Genomic DNA, 27,305 nt, shown 5'->3' with positions numbered 1-27,305 from the left:
CCACCTCAGCCTCTCAAGAAGCTGAGATCACAGGTGCTTGCCACCATGCCTAACTTTAAAAAAGAAAAATTGTAGAGACAAGGGCTCACTATGTTGCCCATGCTGGTCTCAAATTCCTGGGCTCAAGCAATTCTCCTGCCTCAGCATCTCAAAGTGCTGGGATTACAGGCATAAGCCACATCACCTGGCTTGATTTTTCATATCGTTTAAAGAAAAGTATATAACATGGTTGCAACCAATCTAATTCATATGCATGTAAATATGTATATATGTATATGTAAATGTTCCCTCATTTAAAAAAAAACCCTAAAGTTAAATACATGAAAATCTAAACTATTATTGCTGAGTAGTGGTATTTCAGATAACTTCGATTTTCTGCTGAATATTTGCAAGCATCTGGGACAATTCCACAATGTAATCAGTTGATATGCAGAGGCAACAAGGGTTGGCAGGAGTTCAAGGTCAGGATCTCTGGACCAGTTCTTGGTCTGGATTTGAATCACAGCACACTGAAGGCCAACATAGATATAGCTGCCAAGGGAAGTTTGGCTAAGTATGATTAGAACCACAGTAGAGTTGAAGGACTCTTACCTCTAAAATTATCTAGAAAAGGATCTCATGAAGATGTAGATAGTTCAGGGAAGTCAGATACACACTGAGTCCCCAGTCAGAGCACATGAAAATCTTTTTCAGCTTCTTCAGCATGTAGGTTCTTCTGGAATTGGACCTATGAAAGAACATCAACCACAGTGTCTGCAATCAATAAGTGTTTATGTAAAACATCTGGGGTCACATCTCCCCAAAATTATAACACCATACCTTGAATGTGGCTTCATTAATCAAAATCTTATATTCCAGATATTTCTAATCTGCCAAGATCATCTCCTGAAAAGAGCATAGAAGACCACAGTTGTTTTCTGAGACGGTTAGAGCTATGTCTGAGGTAAGTATTGTTATCTTCTCTATATAAATTAGTGAATAAGCCAGGACTTAAATCTGTCAGGCTGAAAATCCCAGGCTAAATTTTAAACTGTAATCTGTGACCTCTGGATGTGAAAAATTCAGACTTCTCCCTATCTACTCCAGTTGAAAATATGAAGGAAAACATTGTACTAATATTTGCCTATGATGTGTGTTTATCTATCAAAATGGCTCAACCTTAGATCTGATAGCAGTTCCTCATTTTGATTGAAACTGAGTAAATCCTTTTTTTTTTTTCTTTTTTTTTGAGACAGGGTCTCTGTCACCCAGGCTGTAGTGCAGTGATGCAATCATAGCTCACTGTTACCTCAAAATCCTGAGCTCACAGAACCCTCTTGTCTCAGTCTCCCAAGTGTCTGCAACTACAGGTGTGTGTCACCATGCCCAGCTAATTTTTTTTTTTTTTTTTTGTAGAGGTGGAGTCTGGTGATATGGCCCAGACTGTTCTCAAACTCCTGGGCTCAAGCAATCCTTCTGCCTTGGGCTTCCAAAGAGCTGAGATGACAGGTGTGAGCCACTGCACTTGACCTAAATCCATATTTTTGATGCAAAGTGTTATTTATAAATGTATAGCCCCACTTCATTATCACAAAGTACCCTGTATGAAGTGCAGCAACATAATATGAACTACAAGTAATTCAAAAAGAAAAATGGACTGGGGCACAGTGGCTCATGCCAGTAATTTCAAAACATTGGGAGGCTAAGGCAGGAGAATTGCTGAAGGCCAGGAGTTCAAGACCACCCTGGGCAACCCAGTGGGACCCCATCTCTACCAAACAAATGTAAAAAAAATTAGCTAGGCACGGTGGTACACACCTGTAGTCCTAGCTACTTGGAAGGCTAAGACAGGATTGCTTAGGTCAGAGAGTTCAAGGTTGTAATGAGCTATGATAGAGCCACTGCACTCCACTCCAGCCTGGGTGACAGAGGAAGACCGTGTCTCAAAAAGAAGAAAGGAAGAAAGGAAGGGAAGGGAAAGGAAGGGAAGGGAAGGGAAGGGGAGAGGAGGGGAGGGGAGTGGAGAGGAGGGGAGGGGAGTGGAGGGCAGTAGAGGGGAGGGGAGGAGAGGGGAGGGGAGGGCAGGAGAGGGGAGGGGAGTGGAGGGGAGGGGAGGGCAGGAGAGGGGAGGGGAGGGGAGGAGAGGGGAGGGCAGGAGAGGGGAGGGGAGGAGAGGGGAGGGGAGGGCAGGAGAGGGGAGGGGAGGGGAGGAGAGGGGAGGGGAGGGGAGGGGAGGAGAGGGGAGGGGAGGGGAGGAGAGGGGAGGGGAGGGGAGGGGTGGAGGAAAGAAAGAAAGAGGGAAAGGGAAAGGAAAGGAAAGTGAACATAATGGTAGAGACACAAGAAAGTGCTAGGATAGAAGCTAATACAGAATCACATGCCATGATATCCTTCTACGCACTTTCTATTCACTCTTTCACCAATTTCTATAGTATTTTAGAGTTGTTTCAATAAAACTGCAAGTTAATATGATCTACTGCCTATTATGTGGTTCTGCCCTGAAAAGCTAGGATGACTTTGCCATAGTTGCTTCATATGACACCCACCATAGTGTCAGAAAAGTTTAGTAGTTCAGAATTGATTTTGGAACATACTGAATGTGTCTGTAGATTGTGGACTAGTAAGCCACCTCCAGTCTCTAATACACACTGCAGTGTTCACTCCCCAAAATAATAACAGAACAGTGTCAGGTATGTGGGAGTCACAATTATATATAACACTAAACACTGATTATATTTAATGTTATCAATAAGTTAGAATTTATTTGATAGATAATAAGTAAAAAAAACAGTTAAGATGTTCATGTGTAATTTGGAAAATTATTTTACCAATGAACCACATCACATATCACACGGCACAACTGACTACTTATTCAGGAGCAGTGATTTTTCACTTTAAGAAATCCCTAGGATTCAAACATGCTACCCTATTTTTTTTAAACAAGAAAAAGTATCAGAAGTTTGTGAGCAGATGCAACATTTTGAAAAACCAAAAGCATGCATAGAGAGATTCTAATACTTGCCCTAAAAAGGTCATGCCAGGACCAGGGTGGGAGCCCTTTGCCCATATATGGGGGCTACACCATGCAAGCAATTCAGAAAAAAATCTTCACTGCTTTTCCCCACCTTTATCTGTGAGCTTAGAGTGTTTGTATGGACAGTTTATGTCAGTAATTCTTATGGACTTTAATGAGTACATAAACCAAGAATCTTGTTAAAATGCAGTTTTCTGATTCAGTAGGTCTAGAGTGGGGCCTGAGATTCTACATGTGTAAGAAACTCATAAGGGAGACTGATGGCGCCTGTCCAAGGACCTCATATAGTAGTCAAGATTTATATTTTTTAGCATTAAGTCACTATATGAAAAGAGACTTGCTTTTACTTGTTAAAAGTAAGTTTGAACTGGGTATAGTGGCTCATGCTTGTAATCCCAGAATTTTAGGAGGTCAAGGTGGGGGAATCACCTGAGATCAGGAGTTCAAGACCAGCCTGGCCTACATGATAAAGCCCCATCCTGCTAAAAATGCAAAAAATTATCCAGGCATGGTGGCACACACCTGTAATTCCAGCTACTCAAGAGGCTGAGGCAGAAGAATCGCTTGAACACAGGGGGCAGAGGTTGCAGTGAGCTGACATCACTGCCCTCCAGCCTGAGCAACAAGAGCAAAACTCTGTCATAAAATAAATAAACATACAAACAAATAAAAACTGCAAATTGAAGTTTGGAGACTCACTTGGATATGTGCTGTGCAACATAACTTCTAGCCTTGTGTGGCTATTTAAATTTAGATGATTTAAAATCAAATAAAATTTAAAATTCAGTTGCTCAGTTACATTAGCCACATTTTAAGAGCTCAATAGCCACACGTGGCTACCATATTAGACAGCATGGAAGAATATTTCCATTATCATAGAAAGTTCTATTGAACAGTGCTGAAATGAAGATGATTTGGTTATCAAACAAAACTTTAAAGAATATAAGGTTTGTTCCACTTTGAAACAAGTCAAAAAGTAAAACTTTGAACCAGAATCTGAAAATTCTAGCCATCTTTCCTCAGAAAGAAAGAAAAAAAAAAAACAAGGAAAGGTCAGGACAACATGATACCCATTAATAAAAGAAGCTTACATTCCTTCTTCCAAGCAAAGTGCAACACGGCTCAGCCTCAAATGCAACGTGACATTAATGGGCTAAAAGGAAAGATGGGGAAGAGAGAGCCCCTGAAGCTAAACAGAACCAACACCATGCTCTGCACACTTCATGCTAAAGCCATTTCATTTCCCTTTACTCTTATCAGTCAGTCTCTTCACCTGATGGGAAAATAAATACCAATGAGAAAAAAGTACAGGCAACATGGTGCACACTTGACATCTAATCATATCTGGACTACTCAACTCTGACTCTTCACTACAAGCAGCAACGAACAAACAAAAACCAAAAAGGGATGTATTAGGGTTCTCCAAAGAAACAGAATCAATAGAATGTATATATACAGATAACAATATTTATGTTAAGGAATTGACTCACATGATTGTGGAGGCTGGCAAGTCTGAATGTGTAGGACAGGCCAGCAGGATGGTGTCCCAGGGAAAAGTTGATATTGTAGTCTTGAGTCTGAAGGCAATATAAAGGCAAAATTCTCTCATCCTCAGAGGACCTCAGTCTTTTTTTTTCTCTCTGAAGGCCTTTAACTGACTAGATGAGGACCACTCACATTATGGAGGGTAATCTGCTTTACTCCAAGTCTACTGATTTAAACGTTAACCATAACTAAAAAATACTTTCACAGCAACATCTAGACTGCTGTCTCAACAAATAACTGGGTACCATAGCCTAGTTAAGTGGACACATGTAATTAACCATTGCAGAGGGCCAAAGGTTCCAGGTCCCTAGTATCTGGGGCTTCTCTTCCAGCACCCTTTCTCGCTACTGTCATCAAACCTCAGTAACAATACCAGTGGAGACTAATGGTAATGATGACTGTAATCATAGCAAATTTACCCATAGTGGCTGCTTGCCACCTGTCCCATTTAAAGTTCGTTGACAGTCAGTCTCCATGAGCTTTCAGAATGGGATGCCTAATATCAACACTGAAACTGCTCTGGGACAAGAAAACAGTAGAAAACGTTGATCTCTCTGTTTTCCCCAAACTCTCTTCTCCCAAATCCTGCCCAAGACACTGAAAACTAGAAATGCTTCTTACTGATCATGTGATCACTTAGAAAATTTGGAAAAGTAAATGAGATCTTTGTTGAGTACCTAGGCATCTCAAAAAAAACAAAATGCTACTGGTACAGGGAGGGTATTCGTTAAAAGAGTCCTTCTAGGCTTTTAAAACCAACTAGAATTTCCTCTGGGTTATATACAAGGAGAAGGAGATGTACTCAAGTTCTAGAAAAATAATAATTCTTTCAGACTCTGATCTTTATAGTTTATGAAGGAGATATTTTCTCCAGCTTTACTGAGGTATAATTGACAAATAAAAATGTATATATTTAAGTTATGCACTGCACTTTTTTAATTCACATTGCAAAATAATTGCCTCAATCAATGAATTAGCACATATAGCATTTCATGTAGTTACCATTTTCTGTGTGCCTTTGTGATGAGAATGCTTAGGATCTATTTTCAGAGAACCAACTTTCAGTTAAAAATGAATAAATCCTGGAGATCTAATGTACAGCACGGTGACTATAGTTAATAATACTGTACTGTATACTTGAAATGTACTGAAAGACAGAGGTTTATATTTATACTAGAAAGTTCCTTCTGCCTTTAGTTACTCCTAATTAGACTTTTAAAACTGATTAATATATAGCTTACAGTGGCACCATCTGAGCAAGAAGAAATTAGGTTATTAATCATTCCTCTGAAGTTTCCACAATGATATTAAATTTTCAGGTAGCAGGTTTCTGGATTGATTTTCTTCCTTCACCTCTTATTTCAAAGTCTAACTATAAGCTTTATGATCCCGTCACTAATATCTTACTTGCAATTCGACTGCAGTTTTTCCTTCACCTCAACATAGTCCTTGGGGCACTTTTTAAAAGGCTTTAGTCTGAGCCATAGGCCCACTTGTAATAGCATATGCCACATTCTCCGTATCAGTTCATTTCACAAGGTCCCATGAAACTTGACAATCACCAGCTATTCTCAGCTCTTGACAATGTAAGAAAAGATAATCAAACGTGCAATTATTTAAATTCATAAAGGTATTGATTTCTTTTCACTCTTGATGCAGACTTCAAAAGAGTCTATGGATCAAATATCATCATAATCAGATATAACATGAAGCATGAGAATTATATATCATTGAAGTGGTTTAATTTCTAATACTCAATATAAATTCAGGAAATAAAGCTAGTAAATTCATTCACATGGGCTGAAGAAAATAGAATGTAATGTGCCCCTTCTACAGTTGGGCCCCTCTCCCGTCTTCTGCACTCTAGATTTCTCTCCTGCCACCTTCACCTACCCCATCTTGCATTCCACCTTCTCAAATTCGCCTCTCCCCTTGAATTCATCCCACCCATTCCTATTTTTATTGGGCTTTGCATTTTTGTGCTTCACATAGAATGCTTTTTTTTCCCACAAATTGAAGGCTTGTGGCAACCGTGTGTTAAGCAAGTCCACTGGCTCCATTTTTCTAACAGCACATGTTCACTTCATGTTTCTGTGCCACATTTGAGTAATTCTCACAATATCTTTTAAATTTTTTTAAGGTAACTTTATAACTTTATTTGATGACTTGATGTATTTGATGATCAGCAATTAGTTCTCATCCACGTCGACTGTCTGCAGATTTTTTAAAGTGGTAACAGGTACATAGGTAACAAAAGGATAGAGCTTATTTGGTGAATCTTTATCCTCATTACGTTTTCTAGACAAGCACACACAGATAAGATATGGGACATTTCTTATTCCTTTGTACCAGACAGCTTTGTTGAGCCCGATATTAATGCGCACATCTGGAGTCCCCAACTCCTTCATTTGGAAAATTTCCAAATCGCTTTGAGTGCCTGAGGGGCAAGCTTCTTGAAGCATATGAATGTTGTGCTTGTGAATGTTGATGGTGTATTCTCAGGTCACCACCTCATTGATGGCAAAATGGCCCTTTTTCTTCTCACCAACTTTCTTTGTGGGACCCATTCTGGTGGGTCCCAAATTTTTCTTACTATTATATCTGTTATGATGATCTGTGATCAGTGATCTTTGGTGTTACTCTTTTAACTCTTTGGTAGAACTACAAACCGTGACCATAGAAGACAGCAAATGTAATTAATAAATATTGGGTGTGTTCTGACTGCACCACCAACCTGCCATTCTTCCATCTCTCCCCTCAACTTGGGCCTCCCTATTCCATGAGACACAATAATACTTAAATTAGGCAAATTAATAACCCTTCCTGGGCCTTTAAGTATTTAAGTAAAAGAAGAGTCACACTTCTATCACTTTAAATCAAAAGTAGAAATGATTAATCTTAGTGAGAAAGACATGTAAAAGGCTGACATAGGCTGAAAGTTTAGGCCTCCTTGGCCAAACAGTTGGCCAAGTTGTAAATGCAAAGGAAAAGTTCTTGAAGGAAATTAAAAGTGCTACTCCAGTGAACACATGAATGAGAAAAAAACAAAACAGGCTTATTGCTGCTACGGAGAAAGTCTGAGTGGTCTGGATAGAAGATCAAAGAAACCATAATAGTTCCTTAAGCCAAAGCCTAATCCAGACCAAGGCCCTAACTCTCTTCAATTCTATGAAGGCTGAAAGACGCAGGGAAGCCACACAAGAAAAGTTGGAAGCTAGAAAAGGTTGGTTCTTGAAAACATAAAAGTACAAGGTAACAGAAAACTAACAGAACTAACAGCAAGAACTAACAGAAAAGCTGCAAGTACCCAGAAGACTAGCAAAGACCATTAATGAAGGTGGCTACACTAAACAACAGTTTTCAAATGTGGACACAACAGCCTTCTATTGGAAGAAGATGCCATCTAGGAATTTTATAGAAAGAAGTCAATGCCTGGATTCAAATCCTCAAAGGATAGGTTGGATCCTCTTATTAGGGGCAAATGCCTCTGGTGACCTTAAGCTGAAGCCAGGTGCTCATTTACCATTCCGAAAATCCTAAGACCCTTAAGAATTATACTGAATCCACTCTACCTGTGTTTTATAAACAAAACAACAAAGTGTGGATGACAGCTGCATCTGTTGACAGCATGGTTTATTGAATATTTTAATCCCACTATTGAGACCTACTGCATATAAAAAAAGATTTCTTTCAAAATATTATTGCTCATTAATGGTGCACCTAGTCACTCAAGAGCTCTAGTGGAGATGTACAAGAAGATTCTTGTTGTTTTCATGCCTGTTAACATAATACCCATTCTGCAGCCTATGAATCAAGGAGTAATTTTGACTCTCAAGTCTTATTATTTAAGAAATACATTTTATAAAGTTATAGCTGCCATAGATAGTGATTCCTCTAATTGATCTGGGCAAAGTAAATTGAAAACTTTCTGGAAAGGATTCACCATTCTAAATGTCATTAAGAACATTTGCAATTCATGGGAGGAGTTGAAAATATCAACATTAGCAGGAGTTAGGAAAAAGTTGAATCTAATCCTCAATGACTCTGTGGGGTTTAAAATGTCAGCAGAGGAAGTAACTACAAATGTGGTAAAAATAGCAAGAGAACTAGAATTAGAAGTGGAGCTTACAGATGTGACTGAATTGCTACAATCTCGATAAAATTTGAACAGACGAGGAGTTCCTTCTTATGGATAAGCAAAGAAAGTGCTTTCTTAAGATGGATCTACTCCTGGTGAAGATGCTCTGAACACTGCTTAAATGACAGCCAAGGCTTTAAAACAAGACAAAAGTTGATAAAGCTGCAGCAGAGTTTGAGATAATCTATTTCAATTCTGATGAATTTTGAAAGCAGTTATCCTCTGGGTAAAATGCTATCAAACAGCATCTCAGGCAACAGAGAAATCTTTCACGAAAGTGAGAGTCAATTAATGCAGCAAACCTCATTTTTGTCTTATATTAAGAAAATGCCACAGCCACCTGAACCTTGAGCAAGCACCACCCTGATCGGTCAGCAGCTCTTAACATTGAAAGAAGAGTCTCCACTGGCAAAAAGATTATGACTCACTGAACACTCAGATGAAACTTTTTAAATGAAGGTATATATACTTTTTTACATATAGTGATATTGCACACAATATACTGCAGTATAGTGTAAACATAACTTCTAAATGCACTGGGAAACCAAATAATTTATGTGACTCAATTTATTGCAATATTCACTTTATTGCAATGGTCTGTAACTAAACCCACAATAGCATCAAGGTATGCCTGCACAGACCCAATGAAAGCCCTATCTGCTAGGTATTTACAACTCAAATCCCATATCTTCCAAAGCCTTTCTAGAGTTAACCACTTAAAATTAATCTCTCCTCTTTTACACTTTAAAAATGTATTGTCCAAACCACAATTAGAGGTTTTATCACCTATCAGGGTAGGGTTACTTATATATCTTTCTCATTAGTTGTGACTCTGACTCAAAAATTTACTGTGTGTAATTTTTCTTTCTCTCCTAGCACCTAACACATCACATGCCCAAATAAATGTTCAAAACCAGATGGGATGGAAAGAAATGAAAGTAGCTTCCAAGAGGGGCAGACCCACAGGCCCAAGTTAAACTATTAATAACACAGCTTTTCCAAAGGCCAGTGTTCTATCCACAACATAGCACAATGTCTCAAGCCTACAGAAACCTAAAAATGGGGAGAAACTGTCCCTAGAGAAATGAAATAGAGAAGTAGAAAAGGATATGGGATCCAGTTGAGGGACGCTCTAGCAAGAACCAGGAGGTACTCGCTCTCCCAGAATTCCCTCCAATATTCCATTCTTGCAAAAAGAATCTACAGCTCTGCCACTGTAGCTGCCCTAGTTGAATGGCCAGCAGTAAACCGTGATTCTCCCTGACCACATATACTATAATAAAAGTAAAAGTCATGTTCAAAGCTCTTCCATATATATTACCACAATCAATTCTTAGGTACACTATTAGAGTGGTAGGGTAGGGTTTGGTTTTTTTGTTTGTTTAATAGATGAAGAAAGACAGTCTCAGAGATTAATTTTCCTAAGGCCACATAGGCTTATAGTTTATGGCAAAGCTGAAACTGTAATTCGGGTCTCTTTAACTCCTGTTTCAATATTGGAGGTGTCGACTACACTGCCACTGTGGTAGGAGTGAGACTTTCAAGCCATGTCTACTGTTTACTATTCCTACTCCAGTTTGAGTTGGGATAGGGAGGGCAGCAAGGAGCTCCTGATGTGAAAGCAGGGAAAATTCGGGAGAGGCAAGAAGAGGGAGGAGGCAACAAAGGGACGAGTCCTGGGTGTTGGATTTATTGTGACTAGCAAAGTCGGATTCCCGTAGAAGCACAGAATCTTTTCCTCTAGAAACAGAAACTTCTGTCTATTAAGATAAACCTTCAAACATTACCAATAATGCGAACTAGCCAAATCAAGTAAAAGTGAAGGACTCTATGCTAACGTGCAGGAATGAGAGAGCTCCTGGAACCCATTCAGAGGTCACTGTTCCAGCGAGGGTGGAGAAGGGACTGTCCATTTCTCAGGAAGAAAGAAAAAGTCAGGGTCCTTTGAGATCTCAAAATATGTAACCTTGAGACATCTGATGTTGAGAGAAAGTACTGTCTCTTGACTAAAATCCAGGATGTCCAGCCACAGGCAGCAACAACTTTTTGGGAACAAGTCTTGCTTATGCTTATAAGTATGCTTAATTCAATGTTGTGACATGTCATGGGAATTGTCCCAATTCCTATGGTGACATGGTAGGCTGGATAGGAAGCATGTTCCAAAATGCAGGGCCAAGCTGTTCATAAAACCTTTTTGACTCTTTGGCATTTGGAATAGAAAGGCAAATATAGGGGGAGGAGTATGTATATTAGGCCAACATGTAACGGATGTAAATAATACATTTGAAAATGAGAGAGAAAATACTTGTTATTTCTATGTAAAATTTATGAAATGCTAAATAAGTCATCAAAGAGAGTAGGTGAAGAAAAAGTTAAAAACTAAACATGAACTGGAAGAAGAGCCCAAGAAATCTATAGTTTGAGGGAAAAAGAAAAAAGTAAAACAAAATGATGTAAAGAGATGAGTGACTATTGAGAGGGGAGGAAAAGCAGCAAGGCTCTGCAAATATAAATACCTGCTCACCATAGAAAGATATTTACTGTTTAACCTAAGTTATAAGAGTACTGCTATGGTCTGAATATGTCTCCCACCAAATTCATATGTTAAAACATATCTGAAATACAGTGGTTTAAAAGGTGGGGTTTGGGGGAGGTCATGAGGGCTCCACCTTCATGAATAGTGTTAGTGCTCTTATAAAAGCAGGTGCTATCTGTGAAGCACCAGACACCAAATCTTCTGGCACTTTGATCTTGGACTTACCAGCATCTAGGACTGCCAACCACATTTTTCTGTTGTTTATAAATTACCCAATATAAAGTATTTTGTTTGTTAATAGCAACCAGAGCTAATGAAGACAAATACCATTTCATAATTTTATTTCAGTATTATTTGCTTTTGCTTTGGTGGGTTTACAACGCAGGCCAAGTATCTCACAGTGGTTTGCTTGTACACCTTAATCCCAGTACTTTGGGAGGCTGAGGTAGGAGGATTACATGAGCCCAGGAGTTCGAGACCAGCCTAGGCAACATAGTGAGACCTTGTCTCTACAAAAAAACTAAAAATTAGTCAGGCATGGTGATGTGCACATGTAGTCCCAGCTCCTCAGGACTGCATGAGCCTGGGGAGGCTGCAGTGAGCAGTGATCATGCCACTGCACTCAGAGTGGGCAACAAACTAAGATCCCGTGTAAAAAAAAAAAAGTATGGCTTTTGAAATAGGAAATATCAATAAAATATGTAATTTATTGGAATGTTGGGATTGTAGATAATTTTTTTTTTGAGACAGAGTCTAACTCTGTCACCCAGGCTAGAGTGCAGTAGCACAATCTTGGCTCACTGCAAACTCCACCTCCCCAGTTCAAGTGATTCTCCTGTCTCAGCCTCCCAAGTAGCCAGGATTACAGGCACCCGCCACCACACCCAGCTAATTTTTATGTTTTTAGTAGAGATGGGGTTTCACTGTGTTGCCCAGACTAGTCTCAAACTCCTGACCTTGTGATCCGCCTGCCTCAGCCTCCCAAAGTGCTGGGAATACAAGCATGAGCGACCACACCCGGCCGACTGTAGATAATTTTTAAGTTTAAATTGTTCTAATATTGTTTGGGATATTCAACTGTGAATATAGTTATATATGTGTGTGTCTACATACATTTATATAATACACATATATTTATAGACCAGTATATATATAATATACATTTTATTATTTAATATATTTTATTTTGTATATTTAAGGTATACAACATGATGTTATGAGATCCATAGAGTAAAATGCCTACTATAGCAAAGCAAATTAGTATATTTATCTTCTTACATAGTTACCCATTTTCCCCCACTGTGGCAAGAGTAGCAATATTCTACTTATTTAGAAAAAATCTTGACTTACAATATACTATTAGTAACTGTAATGTCCATGTTGTGCTTTAGATCTTTATACTTGTTCATCATATGTATCTGCTTCTTTGTATCCTCTGACCTACATTTTCCCATTTGCTCTTCCGAACCCCAACCCTGCCAACCACTGTTTTATTCTGTATCTCTATATTTGACCTTTTCTGTTTTAGATTCCACATCGAAGTAAGACCATGCATATTTTTTTTTCATGTCTGGCTTATTTCCCTTAGCATAATGTCCTTAAGGTCCATCTATGTTGTAGCAAATGGAATACTCTCCTCCTTCTTTTAGGCTGAATAAATATTCCATTGCTTATACATACCACAGTTTCTTTTTTTAAAAAATTTGTATTTTTAATATAAAATATATTTTATTGTGAATACGTTTTTATGTGACAAAGAATTTTACCAAAGGAAGAATTAATGAAAAGGAGAATCTCCCTCCTGTTCTCCATCTTATGTTTCTTTTGCTACTTTTTCATCTTTTTCCTTACTATTTTTTTAAATTATACTCTAAGTTCTGGAGTACATATGCAGATCATGCAGTATTGTTACACAGGTATACAGGTGCCATGGTGGTTTGCTGCATCCAACCTTCCATCACCTACATTAGGTATTTCTCCTAATGTTATCCCTCCCCATTCCCCCCACACATTGTTAATCCCTCCCCCAACAGGCCCTGGTATGTGATATTCCCCTCCCTGTGTCCATGAGTTATCATTAGTCAACACCCACTTACAAGTAAGAACATGCAGTGTTTGGTTTTCAGTTCTTGTGTCAGTTTGCTGAAAATGATGGTTTCCAGCTTTATCCATGTCCCTGCAAAGGACATTAACTCATCCTTTTTTATAGCAGCATAATATTCCATTGTGTATATGTGTCACATTTTCTTTATCCAGTCTATCATTGATGGGCATTTGGGTTGGTTTCCAGTCTTTGTTATTGTAAACAGTGCCACAATGAACATATGTGTTCATGTGTCTTTATAATAACACAATTTATAATCCTTTGCGTATATACCCAGTAATGGGATTTCTGGGTCAAATGACATACCATAGTTTCTTTATCTATCTGTTCCTTTATGGACACGTAAATTTTTCCATAGATTGACTATTGTGAATAATGCTGTAATGAACATGAAAGTGCAGATATCTTTATGAGGTGATGATTTCATTTCCTTTGGGTATATGCCCAAAAAAGGAATTACTAGTTCATATGGTCATTCTATTTTTAATATATTTAGGAATCTCCATACCATTGTCCATAATGGCTGCACCAGCCTGCATTCCCACCAACAGTGTACAAGGGTTCCCTTTTCTACACACACGTTCACCCAACATTTGTCTCTTGTCTTTTTTATAATAGCCATTGTCATGGGTTTGAGGCAGTATCTCACAGTGGTTTGTATTTGCATTTCCCTCATAGTTAATGATGTTCAGAACCTTTTCATATACCTGTTCAGTCACTTTTATGTTGTCTTTGAAGAAATGTCTATTCAATATTTAATCGGTTATATGTTTCATCTATATAAATGGGTTACATATTTTCTTGGTTTTGCGGTGTGTGAGCTTTTTTTTAATATTAATCCTTTATCAGATATATGTTTTTCAGATATTTTTCTCCAATCCATAGGTTCCCTTTTCACTTCATCAATTATTTCCTTGGCTGTTCAGAAGCTTTTTAGTTTAATGTAGTCCCATTGATTTCTTTTTGCTCTTGTAGACTAAGCTTTCAGTGTGGTAGCCAATAAATCATTGCCAAGACCAGTGTCAAGGAACTTTTACCCTATGGTTTCTTCTAGAAGTTTTATGGCTTCAAATCTTGAATGTAAGTCTTTTATCTATTTTGAGTTTATTTTTGTGTAGGTATAAGATAAGGTTCCAATTTTATTCTTTTACATGTGGAAATCCAGTTTTCTAGCATTATTTATTGAAGAGACTATCTTTTCCTCATTGTGAATAATTCGTTCTTGTCAATACATAAATATATTCACACATACATATTATTAAAAAATATAACTATTGAATCTTTAAAATTATCTATAGTCCTACTATTTCAATAAATTACAAATATTAATACTTCCTATTTCAAAACTTAGTTGATCATATATGTTCAGATTTATTTCTGGGCTCTCTTTTCTGTTCCACTGCTGTCTGTGTCTGTTTTTATGCTAGTACCTACTCTTTTGATTACTATATCTTTGTAATATAATTTAGTCAGAAAATGTGATGCCTTCAACTTTGTTTTTATTTCTTAGAATTACTTTGACTATTTGAGGTCTTTTGAGGTTTCATAAAAATTTTAAAGCCAGATAGGATATCACATGCCTAGAGTCCCTGCTGCTCAGGAAGCTGGAGTGAAGAGATCACTTGAGCACAGGAGTTAAAGTTTACAGTGAGCTGTTATAATGCCACTACGTTCCAGCCTGGGTGACAGAGCAAGATCCTGTCTCTACTAAAAGTAATAATAATAATAAAGAAAAAAGACTTTTATGATTATTTTTTCTATTTCTATAAAGAATGCAACTGGAATTTTCATAGGGATGGATTGAATTTGTATATTGCTTTGGGTAATGTGAATATTTTAACAATATTAATTATTGAATCCATGAACATAGAATATCTTTCCATTTATTTGTATCCTCTTCGATTTATTCGATCGATGTTTGATAGTATTCAGTGCATAGGTCTTTCACCTCTAGGGTTAAATTTATTTCTTAGTTTTTTGACATTTATTATAAATGGGTTTATTTCTTGATTTCTTCTTCAGGTAGGTTGTTATTTATGTAGAAATGCCATGAATTTTTATATGTTGATTCTGTATCCTGTAACTTTACTGAATGCATTTATTAGTTCTAATAGTTTCCTTTGGTGAAGTTTTTGATGTTTTCTATACATAGGATCATTTCATCTGCAAATTTAGATAATTTTACTTCTTCATTTCCAATATAAATACCTTTTATTACTCTTTCTTGTATGGTTGCTTCTGATAGTAGTTCCACCACCATGTTGAATAGAAGTGGTAAGGGTGGGCAACCTTGACTTCAACCAAATCTCAAAGGAAAATCCCATTAAGCATTATGTTAGCTGTGGGTTTCTTCATAAATGGCCTTTATATATGATTATAATAATATATTATATATAATATATAAACTTAGTTTATATATATATATATATAAAACCACATATAAACCATATATATAAACTATATACATAATATATAAACTATATATTATATATAAACTATACTTTTCTTTAAGAGCAGTGACAGAGACCTAGAGATCTGAAGCAGGCTGTGAACTTTAGGTTCACTAGGCTAAACAGAATAATAATTTGGCTAAAGAAATAAATTCTTGGGAAGTATAAGTGACTGAGTCACTGTAAGGATTATCTCCTGACAGGTCCAAAAAGACAGATGCAGGAAACTATAAAAAGTGGCACCTTGTCTTCACCCACCCCCACCCCTGCCACCCTCAGATGTTAGGCATTAGGAAGTAAACTAAGAAAGAGCCAAGCCAAGACCTTCAATTCTGATGAAGGGCTTTTGGAAAGTCATAGGCCATACCTAATTAAAAGAACCAAATAGAAAAACTACCACCTCCTTTCTCATAAAGGGGAAGAAACTCAAGACTTAGATACAGGTTTGATTATATATTGAGTATGTGTGCACATATATGTGTTTTAGATACAAAGTTAAATTAAGTTCTCCCATCCAAGTACTAACCAGGCCCAACCCTGCTTACCTTCTGAGATAAGGCGGGCAGTTCACGAGGTCAGGAGTTTGAGACCAGCCTGGCCACAATGGTGAAATCCCGTCTCTACTAAAAATACAAAAACTTAGCCGGACATGGTGGCATGCACCTGTACTTGGGTGGCTGAGGCAGGAGAATCACTTAAACGCGGGAGGCAGAGGTTGCAGTGAGCCAAGATTGCACCATTGCAGTCCAACCTGGGTGACAGAGCAAGACTCTGTCTCAAAATAAAAAAAAAACTGGAGAGGACTCAAGATGGCACGGTGAGAACAACCCAGGATTGAAGCTCTCAGTGAATGCGCGGAGAGGGTGAGTCAGGACCGCATTTCCAGACTGATCTATGTTGCCCACAGAACAGGAAAATTCCCAGATATAAAAGAGATGCTGGACGCCAGGCAGAGGTTTTGGCTGGTGCAGCCAGCAGCCGGTGCGGCCGGCGGCTGGCGCTGTAGCGCCGTGGTGCTACACAGCACTCCGCACAAAGTGCACTGGTCCAGGTGCCCTGTTGAACCAGCAATCTGAGACTTGAGAGGGCTGAACTTGAGACTGAATGGGACATGGACAGTGAGCCAGCCCAGGAGATACCAGGAAAACAGCATTTGGGGTAGCGCAGTGGGACAAACAAAATGGTGATTCCAACGCTCCTGGTGGAGAGGTTCCCTGAGGGCACAGCTGAACCCAGGATGGTGCAGCTCCATGGAAGAGGGGCATCCGCCATTACCGAGGCAATCCACCCCTACTGAGGTACATGCCCATTGCTGATGCAGCCTGCCGTTGCCGAGGAAACCCGCTACAACAGAGAGACTGCGCCACAGGGCGTAGCCCGTGGCAGCAGGGCGGTGACCACAGCAGAACGGCAGAGCCTGCAGCAACAGGGCAAACCTCACACCAGAAGGGCGGAGCCTCGGCAGGCATATAGTGACTAGACTGCCACCTAGCTGGGCAGGAAAGCACAACAGACACTCATAAAAAAAGCCCCAACCCCCTGAGACAGAGCATCTGAGAAAAAAAGGGTTTTTTAATGAGTTCTGTTGCAGCAGAATTAAACGTAGTACCCTAACAGCCCTGAATGAACAACAGAGCTCACAGCTCAGCACTTGAGCTCCTATAAAGTACAAACTGTCTCCTCAAGCAGCTCCCTGACCCCTCTATATCCAAGAGACTGACATTTGGCAGGCATCATTCTGGGACAAAGATAGCAGAAAAAGAAACTGGTAGCATCCCTCACTGTTCCGCAGCTGCTATAGGTGCACCCCAGACAAGCAGGGCCTGGAGTGGACCTCAGCAGTTGTACAGTGGAGGGGCTAGACTGGTAGAAGAAAAACCAAGTAACAGAAATACTTCATCATCAACAATCTGGGCATCTACTCAGAGACCCAGTCGAAAAGTCAGCAACTACACAGACAACAGGATGATAAATCCACAAAGATGGGAAGAAACCAGCACAAAAACGAGGAAAACACCCGAAACCAGAACACCTCGCCTCCTAGAAAGGACCAAAACTCCTCACAAGCAAGGGAACAAAGCTGGACAGAGAATTACTGTGATGAAATGATGGAATTAGACTTCAGAAGGTGGATAATAAGAAACTATTGTTAGCTAAAAGAACATGTTTTAAATCAATGCAAAGAAACTAAGAACCTTGAAAAAAGATACGAGGAAATGATAACAAGAATGGATAACTTAGAGAGGAATATGAATGAACTGAAGGAGCTGAAAAACACAATATGAGAACTTCGTGAAGCATGCACAAGTTTCAACAGCCGAATTGACCAAGCAGAAGAAAGAATATCAGAAGTCGAAGATCAACTCAATGAAATAAAACGAGAAACAAAGATCAGAGAAAAAAGCGCAAAAAGGAATGAGCAAAGTCTCCAAGAAATGTGGGACTATGTGAAGAGACCTAACCTATGTTTGATAGGTGTACCAGAATGTGACGAAGAGAATGAATCCAAGCTGGAAAATACTCTTCAGGATATTATCCAGGAAAATTTCCCCCACCTAGCAAGACAGGCCAACACTCAAAGGCAGGAAATACAGAGAACACCACAAACATATTCCGCAAGAAGAGCAACCCCAAGGCACATAATCGTCAGATTCAACAAGGCTGAAATAAAGGAGAAAATCCTAAGGGCAGCCAGAGAGAAAGGTCGGGTCACCCACAAAGGGAAGCCCATCAGACTCACAGCAGATCTCTCGGCAGAAACTCTACAAGCCAGAAGAGAGTGGGGGCCAATATTCAACATCCTTAAAGAAAAGAACTTTCAACCCAGAATTTCATATCCAGCCAAACTGAGCTTCAGAAGTAAAGGAAAAATAAAATCCTTTGTGAACAAGCAAGTACTCAGAGATTTTGTCACCACCAGGCCTGCTTTACAAGAGCTCCTGAAAGAGGGACTACACATAGAAAGGAATAACCAGTACCAGCCATTCCAAAATCACACTAAAAGCTAAAGAACATCAACATAATGAAGAATCTACATCGACTAACGGACAAAACAGCCAGCTAGCATCAAAATGGCAGTATCAAATCCACACATAACAATATTAACCCTAAATGTAAATGGACTAAATGCACCAATCAAAAGACACAGACTGGCAAATTGGATAAAAATCCAAAACCCATCACTGTGCTGTATCCAGGAAACCCATCTCACATGCAAGGATACACAAACGCTCAAAATAAAAGGATGGAGGAAGATTTACCAAGCAAATGGAGAGCAAAAACAAGCAGGAGTTGCAATTCTCATCTCTGATAAAATAGACTTTAAAGCAACAAAGATCAAAAGAGAGAAAGAAGGTCATTACATAATGGTAAAGGGATCGATACAACAAGAAGAGCTAACGATCCTAAACATATATGGACCCAATACAGGAGCACCCAGATACATAAGGCAAGTTCTTAATGACTTACAAAGAGACTTAGACTCCCACACAATAATAGTGGGAGACTTTAACACTTCACTGTCAATATTAGACAGATCAACCAGACAGAAAATCAAAAAGGATATCCAGGGCTTGAACTCAGACCTGGAACAAGCAAACCTGATAGACATTTACAGAACTCTCCACCCCAAATCCACAGAATATACATTCTTCTCAGCACCACATCACACCTACTCTAAAATTGACCACATAATTGTAAGTAAAGCACTCCTCAGCAAATGCAAAACAACTGAAATCATAACAAACAGTCTCTCAGACCATAGTGCAATCAAGATAGAACTCAGAATTCAGAAACCAACCCAGAACAGCACAGCTTCATGGAAACTGAACAACTGGCTCTTGAATGTTGACTGGAAAAACAATGAAATTAAGGCAGAAATAAAGAAGTTCTTTGAAACCAATGAGAACGAAGACACAACACACCAGAATCTCTGGGACACATTTAAAGCAGTCTGTAGAGGAAAATATATAGCAATAAGTGCCCACATGGAGAATGGAGAGATCCAAAATAGACACCCTATCGTCAAAATTGAAAGAGCTAGAGGAGCAAGATCAAAAAAACTCAAAACCCAGCAGAAGACAAGAAATAACTAAGATCAGAGCTGAAATGAAGGAGATAGAGACACAAAAAACCCTTCAAAAAACTCAATAAATTCAAGAGCTGGTTTTTTGAAAAGATCAACAAAATAGACAAACCACTAGCCAGACTGATTAAAAAGAAAACAGAGAACAACCAAATAGATGCAATAAAAAATGATAAAGGGGAAATCACCACAGATTCCACAGAAATTCAAACCATCATCAGAGAATATTACAAACAACTCTATGCACATAAACTAGTAAACCTGGAAGAAATGAATAAGTTCCTGGACTCCTGTGTCTTCCCAAGCCTAAACCAGGAGGAAACTAAAACTATGAATAGACCAATAACAAGGTCAGAAGTCGAGGCAGCAATTCAGAACCTACCACACAAAAAAAGCCCAGGTCCAGATGGGTTCACAGACGAATTCTACCAGACACACAAAGAGGAGCTGGTACCATTCCTTCTGAAACTATCCCAAATAATCCAAAAAAGAGGGAATCCTTCCCAAATCATTTTATGAGACCAATATCATCCTGATACCAAAACCTGGCAGAGACCCAACAAGAAAAGAAAACTTCAGGCCAATATACATGATGAACATAGATGCAAAAATCTTCAATAAAATATTGGCAAGCCGATTGCAACAGCAAATCAAAAAACTTATCCATCATGATCAAGTAGGATTCATCCCGGGGATGCAAGGCTGGTTCGACATATGCAAGTCTATAAACGTAATTCACCACATAAACAGAACCAAAACCAAAAACCACATGGTTATCTCAATTGACACAGAGAAGGCATTTGACAAAATTCAACAGCCCTTTATGCTAAAAACCCTCAATAAACTCGGTATCGATGGAACGTATCTCAAAGTAATAAAAGCTATTTATGACAAACCAACAGCTAATATCATACTTAATGGGCAAAAACTGGAAGCATTCATCTGAAATCCAGCACTAGACAAGGATGCCCTCTTTCACCACTTCTATTCAATATAGTACTGGAAGTTCTAGCCAGAGCAATCAGGCAAGAAAAAGAAATAAAGCGTATTCAAATAGGAAAGGTGGAAGCCAAATTGTCTCTGTTTGTAGACGACATGATAGTATACCTAGAAGACCCCATCGCCTCAGCCCAAAAACTCCTGAAACTGATAAGCAACTTCAGCAAAGTCTCAGGATATAAAATCAATGTACAAAAATCACAAGCATTCCTCTATACCAATAACAGACTTAAAGAAAGCCTAATCAAGAACGAACTGCCATTCACAATTGCTACAATAAGAATAAAATACCTAGGAATACAACTCACAAGGAACATAAAGGACCTCTTCAAGGAAAACTACAAACCACTGCTCAACGAAATCAGAGAGGACACAAACAGATGAAGAAACATTCCATGTTCATGGTTAGGAAGAATTAATATCGTGAAAATGGCTATACTGCCCAAAGTAATTTACAGAATCAATGCTATCCCCATCAAGCTACCATTGACTTTCTTCACAGAACTGGAAAAAACCACTATGAACTTCATATGGAACCAAAAGGGAGCCCGCATAGCCAAGTCAATTCTAAGCAAAAAGAACACAGTGGGGGGCATCTCACTACCGAATTTCAAACTATACTACAAGGCTACAGTAATCAAAACAGCATGGTACTGGTACCAAAACAGAGATATAGATCAATGGAACAAAACAGAGGCATCGGAGGCAACACAACATATCTACAACCATACAATCTTTGATAAACCTGACAAAAACAAGTAATGGGGAAAGGATTCCCTGTTTAACAAATGGTGTTGGGAAAACTGGCTAGCCATGTGCAGAAAGCAGAAACTGGACCCCTTCCTGACACCTTACACTAAAATTAACTCCAGATGGATTAAAGACTTAAACATAAGACCTGGCACCATAAAAACCCTTGAAGAAAATCTAGGCAAAACCATCCAGGACATAGGAGTAGGCAAGGACTTCATGAACAAAATACCAAAAGAATTGGCAACAAAAGCCAAAATAGACAAATGGGACCTAATCTAACTCCACAGCTTCTGCATGGCAAAAGAAACAGTCACTACAGTGAATCGGCAACCAACAGAATGGGAAAAAATGTTTGCAGTTTACCCATCTGACAAAGGGCTGATATCCAGAATTTACAAAGAACTCAAACAGATTTACAGGAAAAAAACAAACAAGCCCATTCAAAAGTGGGCAAAGGATATGAACAGACACTTTACGAAAGAAGACATATATGAGGCCAACAATCATATGAAAAAATGCTCATCATCACTGGTCATCAGAGAGATGCAAATCAAAACCACATTGAGATACCATCTCACGCCAGTTAGAATGGCGATCATTAAAAAATCTGGAGACAACAGATGCTGGAGAGGATGTGGAGAAAAAGGAACACTTTTACACTGTTGGTGGGAGTGTAAATTAGTTCAACCATTGTGGAAGACAGTGTGGCGATTCCTCAAGGCCTTAGAAATAGAAATTCCACTTGACCCAGCAATCCCATTACTGGGTATATATCCAAAGGACTATAAATCGTTCTACTATAAGGACACATGCACACGAATGCTCATTGCAGCACTGTTTACAATAGCAAAGACCTGGAATCAACCCAAATGCCCATTGATGATAGACTGGATTGGGAAAATGTGGCACATATACACCATGGAATATTATGCAGCAATCAGAAATGATGAGTTCATGTCATTTGTAGGGACATGGATGAATCTGGAGAACATCATTCTCAGCAAACTGACACAAGAACAGAAAATGAAATACCGTATATTCTCACTCATAGGCGGGTGATGAAAAATGAGAACACATGGACACAGGGAGGGGAGTACTAAACACTGGGGTCTATTGGGGGGAAAAGGGGAGGGCCAGCGGGAGGGGGAGCTGGGGAGGGATAGCCTGGGGAGAAATGCCAAATGTGGGTGAAGGGAAGAAAGGAAGCAGAACACACTGCTATGTCTGTACCTATGCAACTGTCTTGCATGTTCTGCACATGTACCCCAAAACCTAAAATGCAATAAATAAATTTAAAAAAAAATTAAGTTCTAAGCCAGACAGGTAGAACCTAGAAGCAAATTTTTGACAGAAAAAAAGGCAAAATGAATTGTATTTTATCCAGAGAAGTAAATCTATTTCTATTTATTATTACTTCTTGACTCTTTAAAAAAAAGAAAGAAAATTTGTTATAGCTTTCTGTTAAAATCAGGTATAAAATAATACTGTTGAAAGAGAAATGAAAACCAGAAAAGAAAAAAGAAAGAAATATCCTGACCACAAAGGAGAAAGCAGTTACTGTGATCGAGCTCTACACATGGCCTCAAGCTTGTTGGCAGTCAAAAGCAAAAGGAAAATACAGCAAGTTATATAATATCAGTGAAAGAAAGCACACAAACGCTTCAAAGGAGAAAACCTTTGTTTCTGGTAATAAATTTTCCAAAAAGTATTCACTGCCAAATTAAACAATAACTGATAACAACTGAGGTCTTACGGAAGGAGTTGCTTACATTTGTATTTCTTAAAGATTACTATATTTTATCTTGACTGAAATTTATTATTCAACTCTAACTTATGAGAGGCTAATATGTATGCTAGTAATGGTATAATTGTATTGTTGTGGGAAAATATATAAGAACATGAATAAAATGTTAAAGTCTTACTTTCTCCCAGTTATTTATAAGCAAACTTTACATTTTAATCAAAGTCAGATGGCAGTCCCTCGTGGCATCCAGTAGAATTGGTTTTCAACTTCAAATCTACTAAGGGATATAAGGAACTGCCACTATCTTCGTAAGTAAGCAAGCATTCAAGAAGGATAATAGTGACAATGGATTTTATTGTAGTTTCGATATTTTACTATAGGCCAAAGCCTTTGCGGGGGCGTAGTGGGTTTGTTTCCATTTTAATGCCAAATGAAGGGGAATGGGTTTGTTCTTGTTACATAGAATGAAAGAGTGAAATGTCTCTACAAAAGTGGACATTGATACATGGGGGAAAATTACATAAAAAATTAAGGAGTGAAAGATAAAGGCTTTTACCAAAAGACAAAATAAGAACATGTGGATATCAACCAAAGGCTGCCAACAGACACAAAGGACTCAGGAAAGAAATACCAGCAGATTTTCAAGGAAAAGAAGAATTTTAGAAAGAAATGAAGAAAATCCTGCTTTAAAAGCAATACTCAAGAACAATCAGAAAAACAACTTACAGAGACTACAGGAATTCTGGGAGATTCCATGGGTTACTTAGGGTTTAAGGAAAGATGCATAACCATAGAATATATATCATGTTTCTATTACGTGAGGAGAGGAGTAATTACATTCACATGAGGAAGCCTTGTAAATATTGCTGCCACAGTCAAACAAAGTAGGAAGAAAAGGAATTCTATAGGTGATTCAATACAGAAATAAGGAAAGATAAGACAGATGGTGAAAAGCAGCACTGTGGATGGAATGAGAATGAATTTGGAGTTAGACTCACTTGGATGTAAATCTCTTTTTTGCCATTCACTGGTTCTGCAGGAGGAGACAAGTTATAAAACTTCCAGCCTCAGTTTACAGAATTATGAAGAAAGTGAAAAGGAACAGTGCATTCCATAAGGAAGATTACTGATGCATTTATAGAGCACTGAAGGCAGGGTGGAAGAGAGAGAGGAAGGAAGGGAAAAGAAGGAAAAAGATCCCTGGAATCTCTACTTAGAGAGCCTATAAAGAATATAGAGCAAGGGAGGTCCAGGCTGCAGTGAGCTGTGATGGCACCACTGCACTCCAGCCTGAGAATTGAGTGAGACCCTGTTTCAAAAAAAATAGTAATAAGAAAAAGTATAGACAGCCAAATAAGATAGAGGAGAAAGCCCATGCTGTTATATACCATTAGAAGTCTGAACTCAACTCCCATTTTGTAGATAATTAAACTGAAATTCAAAGTGGTACTAGCTCAAGGTCACACTGCAAGTTTTCAATAGATCTCTTCTCTGGAAAAAGCCTATCATCATTATTTTAGAAAACAAAATTAATGTTAGGCAAGGTTGGGTGGTTTATCTGTGGCCATAAATAAGGGATAAGCATTAGCCCTGGATGATCTAAATGTTCACTATTTGTTATCTGACTTTTGACCTGCTTTTGGCCTAGTCACTTAAAGACTTTTCCCTAAATTTAATGGATAGTGTTTCGTAGTTTAATTAAATATAAATATAAAGGATCTATTGAACATTTCATTCATTATAAGACTGCCAAGACTAGGCATGTAGTTCTTTGGAGTAATTATTACCCCTTTGTTACTTTAACCACTGCCTCTGAAAACAATTTAGCCCAGACATGTCAATTAATACCAGAATCATTAGTTCTTGGCAGCCATAGCTTCTTGATACCTTTTCCTCTATTCTAGCCAAATCCTAGCAGCTATAATCACAGAGATCCTTTTCAATGTTCTGTAACTGGGTTGTTATTTTTAAATTGTAGCCAGAAGAGTTTTCTCAAAGGAAAAAAAAAGGTTTTTTAATGAGGAAAATAAATTCTGTCCCAGCCAATGAGCACACGGTTGAATGTGTTTATTTGTAGAAAGTATAAGAATATGTATCGGTTCTTTCTTTTATTGTTGCAAACTTTAAGTCACTAAAAACAGTACGTGGAATATGATTTCAGTTTTTGTTTATTTTTTCATCAACATATGCGACTAGATAGACTCAGGTTGATTTCATCTTAGGATAATGTTAAAGGTAGTTGGTTTTACTTTTTAACCACATTTCTTGACTTTCTACTTGGTAATCACTGTCGATCTCACATCAATCCACAAACACTAACTAGGTGTTTTTAGGCCCTTTCCATCTTTGCAGGGAAGTATCAGATTTCCCTATCCTCAAGAAGAAGTTCAACATCTAAAGAAGGAGATAATACTTAAACAGTTTGAGGTAATTACCAACACAAGAAAAGATATCATTCTGTCTTCTTTAATAAGTAAATTATTAGGTAAGTTATTTAGTCAGGAAATGCTGAGATAAGAAGATGGATGTAAGATGATAAGGAAAGACTTAAATCATCATCATCATCACCATCACCTTCACAGCCTAGCTTAAATTACATACATTAACTCATTTAATTTTTACAACAACCTGTGAGATAGATCATGCTATCCTTACCTAATTGAAGCTGAGAAAGGTTAAGTGACTTGTCCAGGGTCACACAACTAGTAAGTAACAAATTAGAGACTTGAATCCAGACATTATAGCTTCAGAGTCTAAATGCAAAGGAGGTCCAAGAAAAATGAAGTTTTATCTGAGTCTTGAAGAATGAAAAAGATTTCACTAAATGCAAAAGAATTTGGTGGCAAAAGGTATGGAGCAAAATTAAAAAGGTGAAGAGTCATAGTCTGCTTGGAGTAGAGAAATAGAAGATTGGAAAGGTAAGTTGCTACATCTTATTGGTAACCAAAACAAACAAACACTGAAACTTTTAAGCAAAAAATAGACAAGTCAAAATGACATTTTTTCTGTTCTATGCTATTTATTTGTAAATATCAGTTTTTGCTATGAACTTAACACTTGCTCATTTAAAATATCCCAACAATATAGAAGAACATATGGTAGAGAATAAAGTTTTAAAAAGATGAATCTGCCAAGAATATGCAAGATAGATCAAATGACTAGAGGACAAGCTAGCAGACCTTCATAATAAGCCAGATTTGTTGATATAAAGACTTGAATGAGTGGTAGTAAGAAGAAAATGATAAACGGGAAATAGTACAAGAGAATGTCAGATCTCATCCATGAATGAACCTGAGGGATCAGAAAGAAGATTCACATATGGCTTTGAATTACACTGGACATATTGAAATATGATGTTACTCTTGACAGAAATTGGAAAGCTTATTTTACAAAGATAATGTTGAATCAAGTTGACCATTTCCCTGAAATCATTGGTTCTCCTACACAAATAACTCTTCATTGTATAATGTCAGTCTTCAATATTCCAAGTTGATATTTCCCAAAACTTAGTCCTTGACCCTCTTTTCTTCTTTTCCATCCTATACCCTATAGACAATGTACAATTCTTGTAGCTTCGTTGTTCACTTCTGTGTTCATAATTCCTTAATTCCATATCTATATCTAATGTTAGCCTATTTTCAGAGTCACTATCTACTCTGGTGTGCTAAGGCTGCCACCTGAAGATACATCTGCCATTTTAAATTAATATATTCTTGAATAAGTGAAGTAATGGAACACCAAGTGAGGAAGACAACAAGGCACTTCACCGCTAACCCATATGGACATTAGATCTTGATCATGGCAATATATTGGGAAAAACTATAAGGCATTTAAAATTCACACATGGCCAACCATACTCCAGAATCTCTAGCAGAAGGTCATGAATGTATATGTTTGAAAACCTTCATGGGTCTTTCCATTGTAAAATAAGGGTTGAGA

The 27,305-nt window shown here is 38.1% G+C and overlaps 1 long non-coding RNA gene across 1 annotated transcript; it reads right to left on the bottom strand.

Annotated features, from left to right (window-relative positions):
• Window positions 1–340: 340 nt before the first annotated feature.
• Window positions 341–4,592, bottom strand: LOC144581742 (uncharacterized). The gene is made up of 3 exons (XR_013532870.1): window positions 4,504–4,592; window positions 820–885; window positions 341–727 (listed from the first exon to the last, which is right to left on the bottom strand). It is a non-coding gene; the product is annotated as an uncharacterized LOC144581742 (long non-coding RNA).
• Window positions 4,593–27,305: the final 22,713 nt, after the last annotated feature.

The sequence above is a fragment of the Callithrix jacchus genome, chromosome 3 (assembly GCF_049354715.1).
Source record: "Callithrix jacchus isolate 240 chromosome 3, calJac240_pri, whole genome shotgun sequence".
NCBI lineage: Eukaryota > Metazoa > Chordata > Mammalia > Primates > Cebidae > Callithrix > Callithrix jacchus.
Note: the sequence above shows the minus strand (reverse complement) of the source record. Positions and strands in the feature narration are given on the sequence as shown.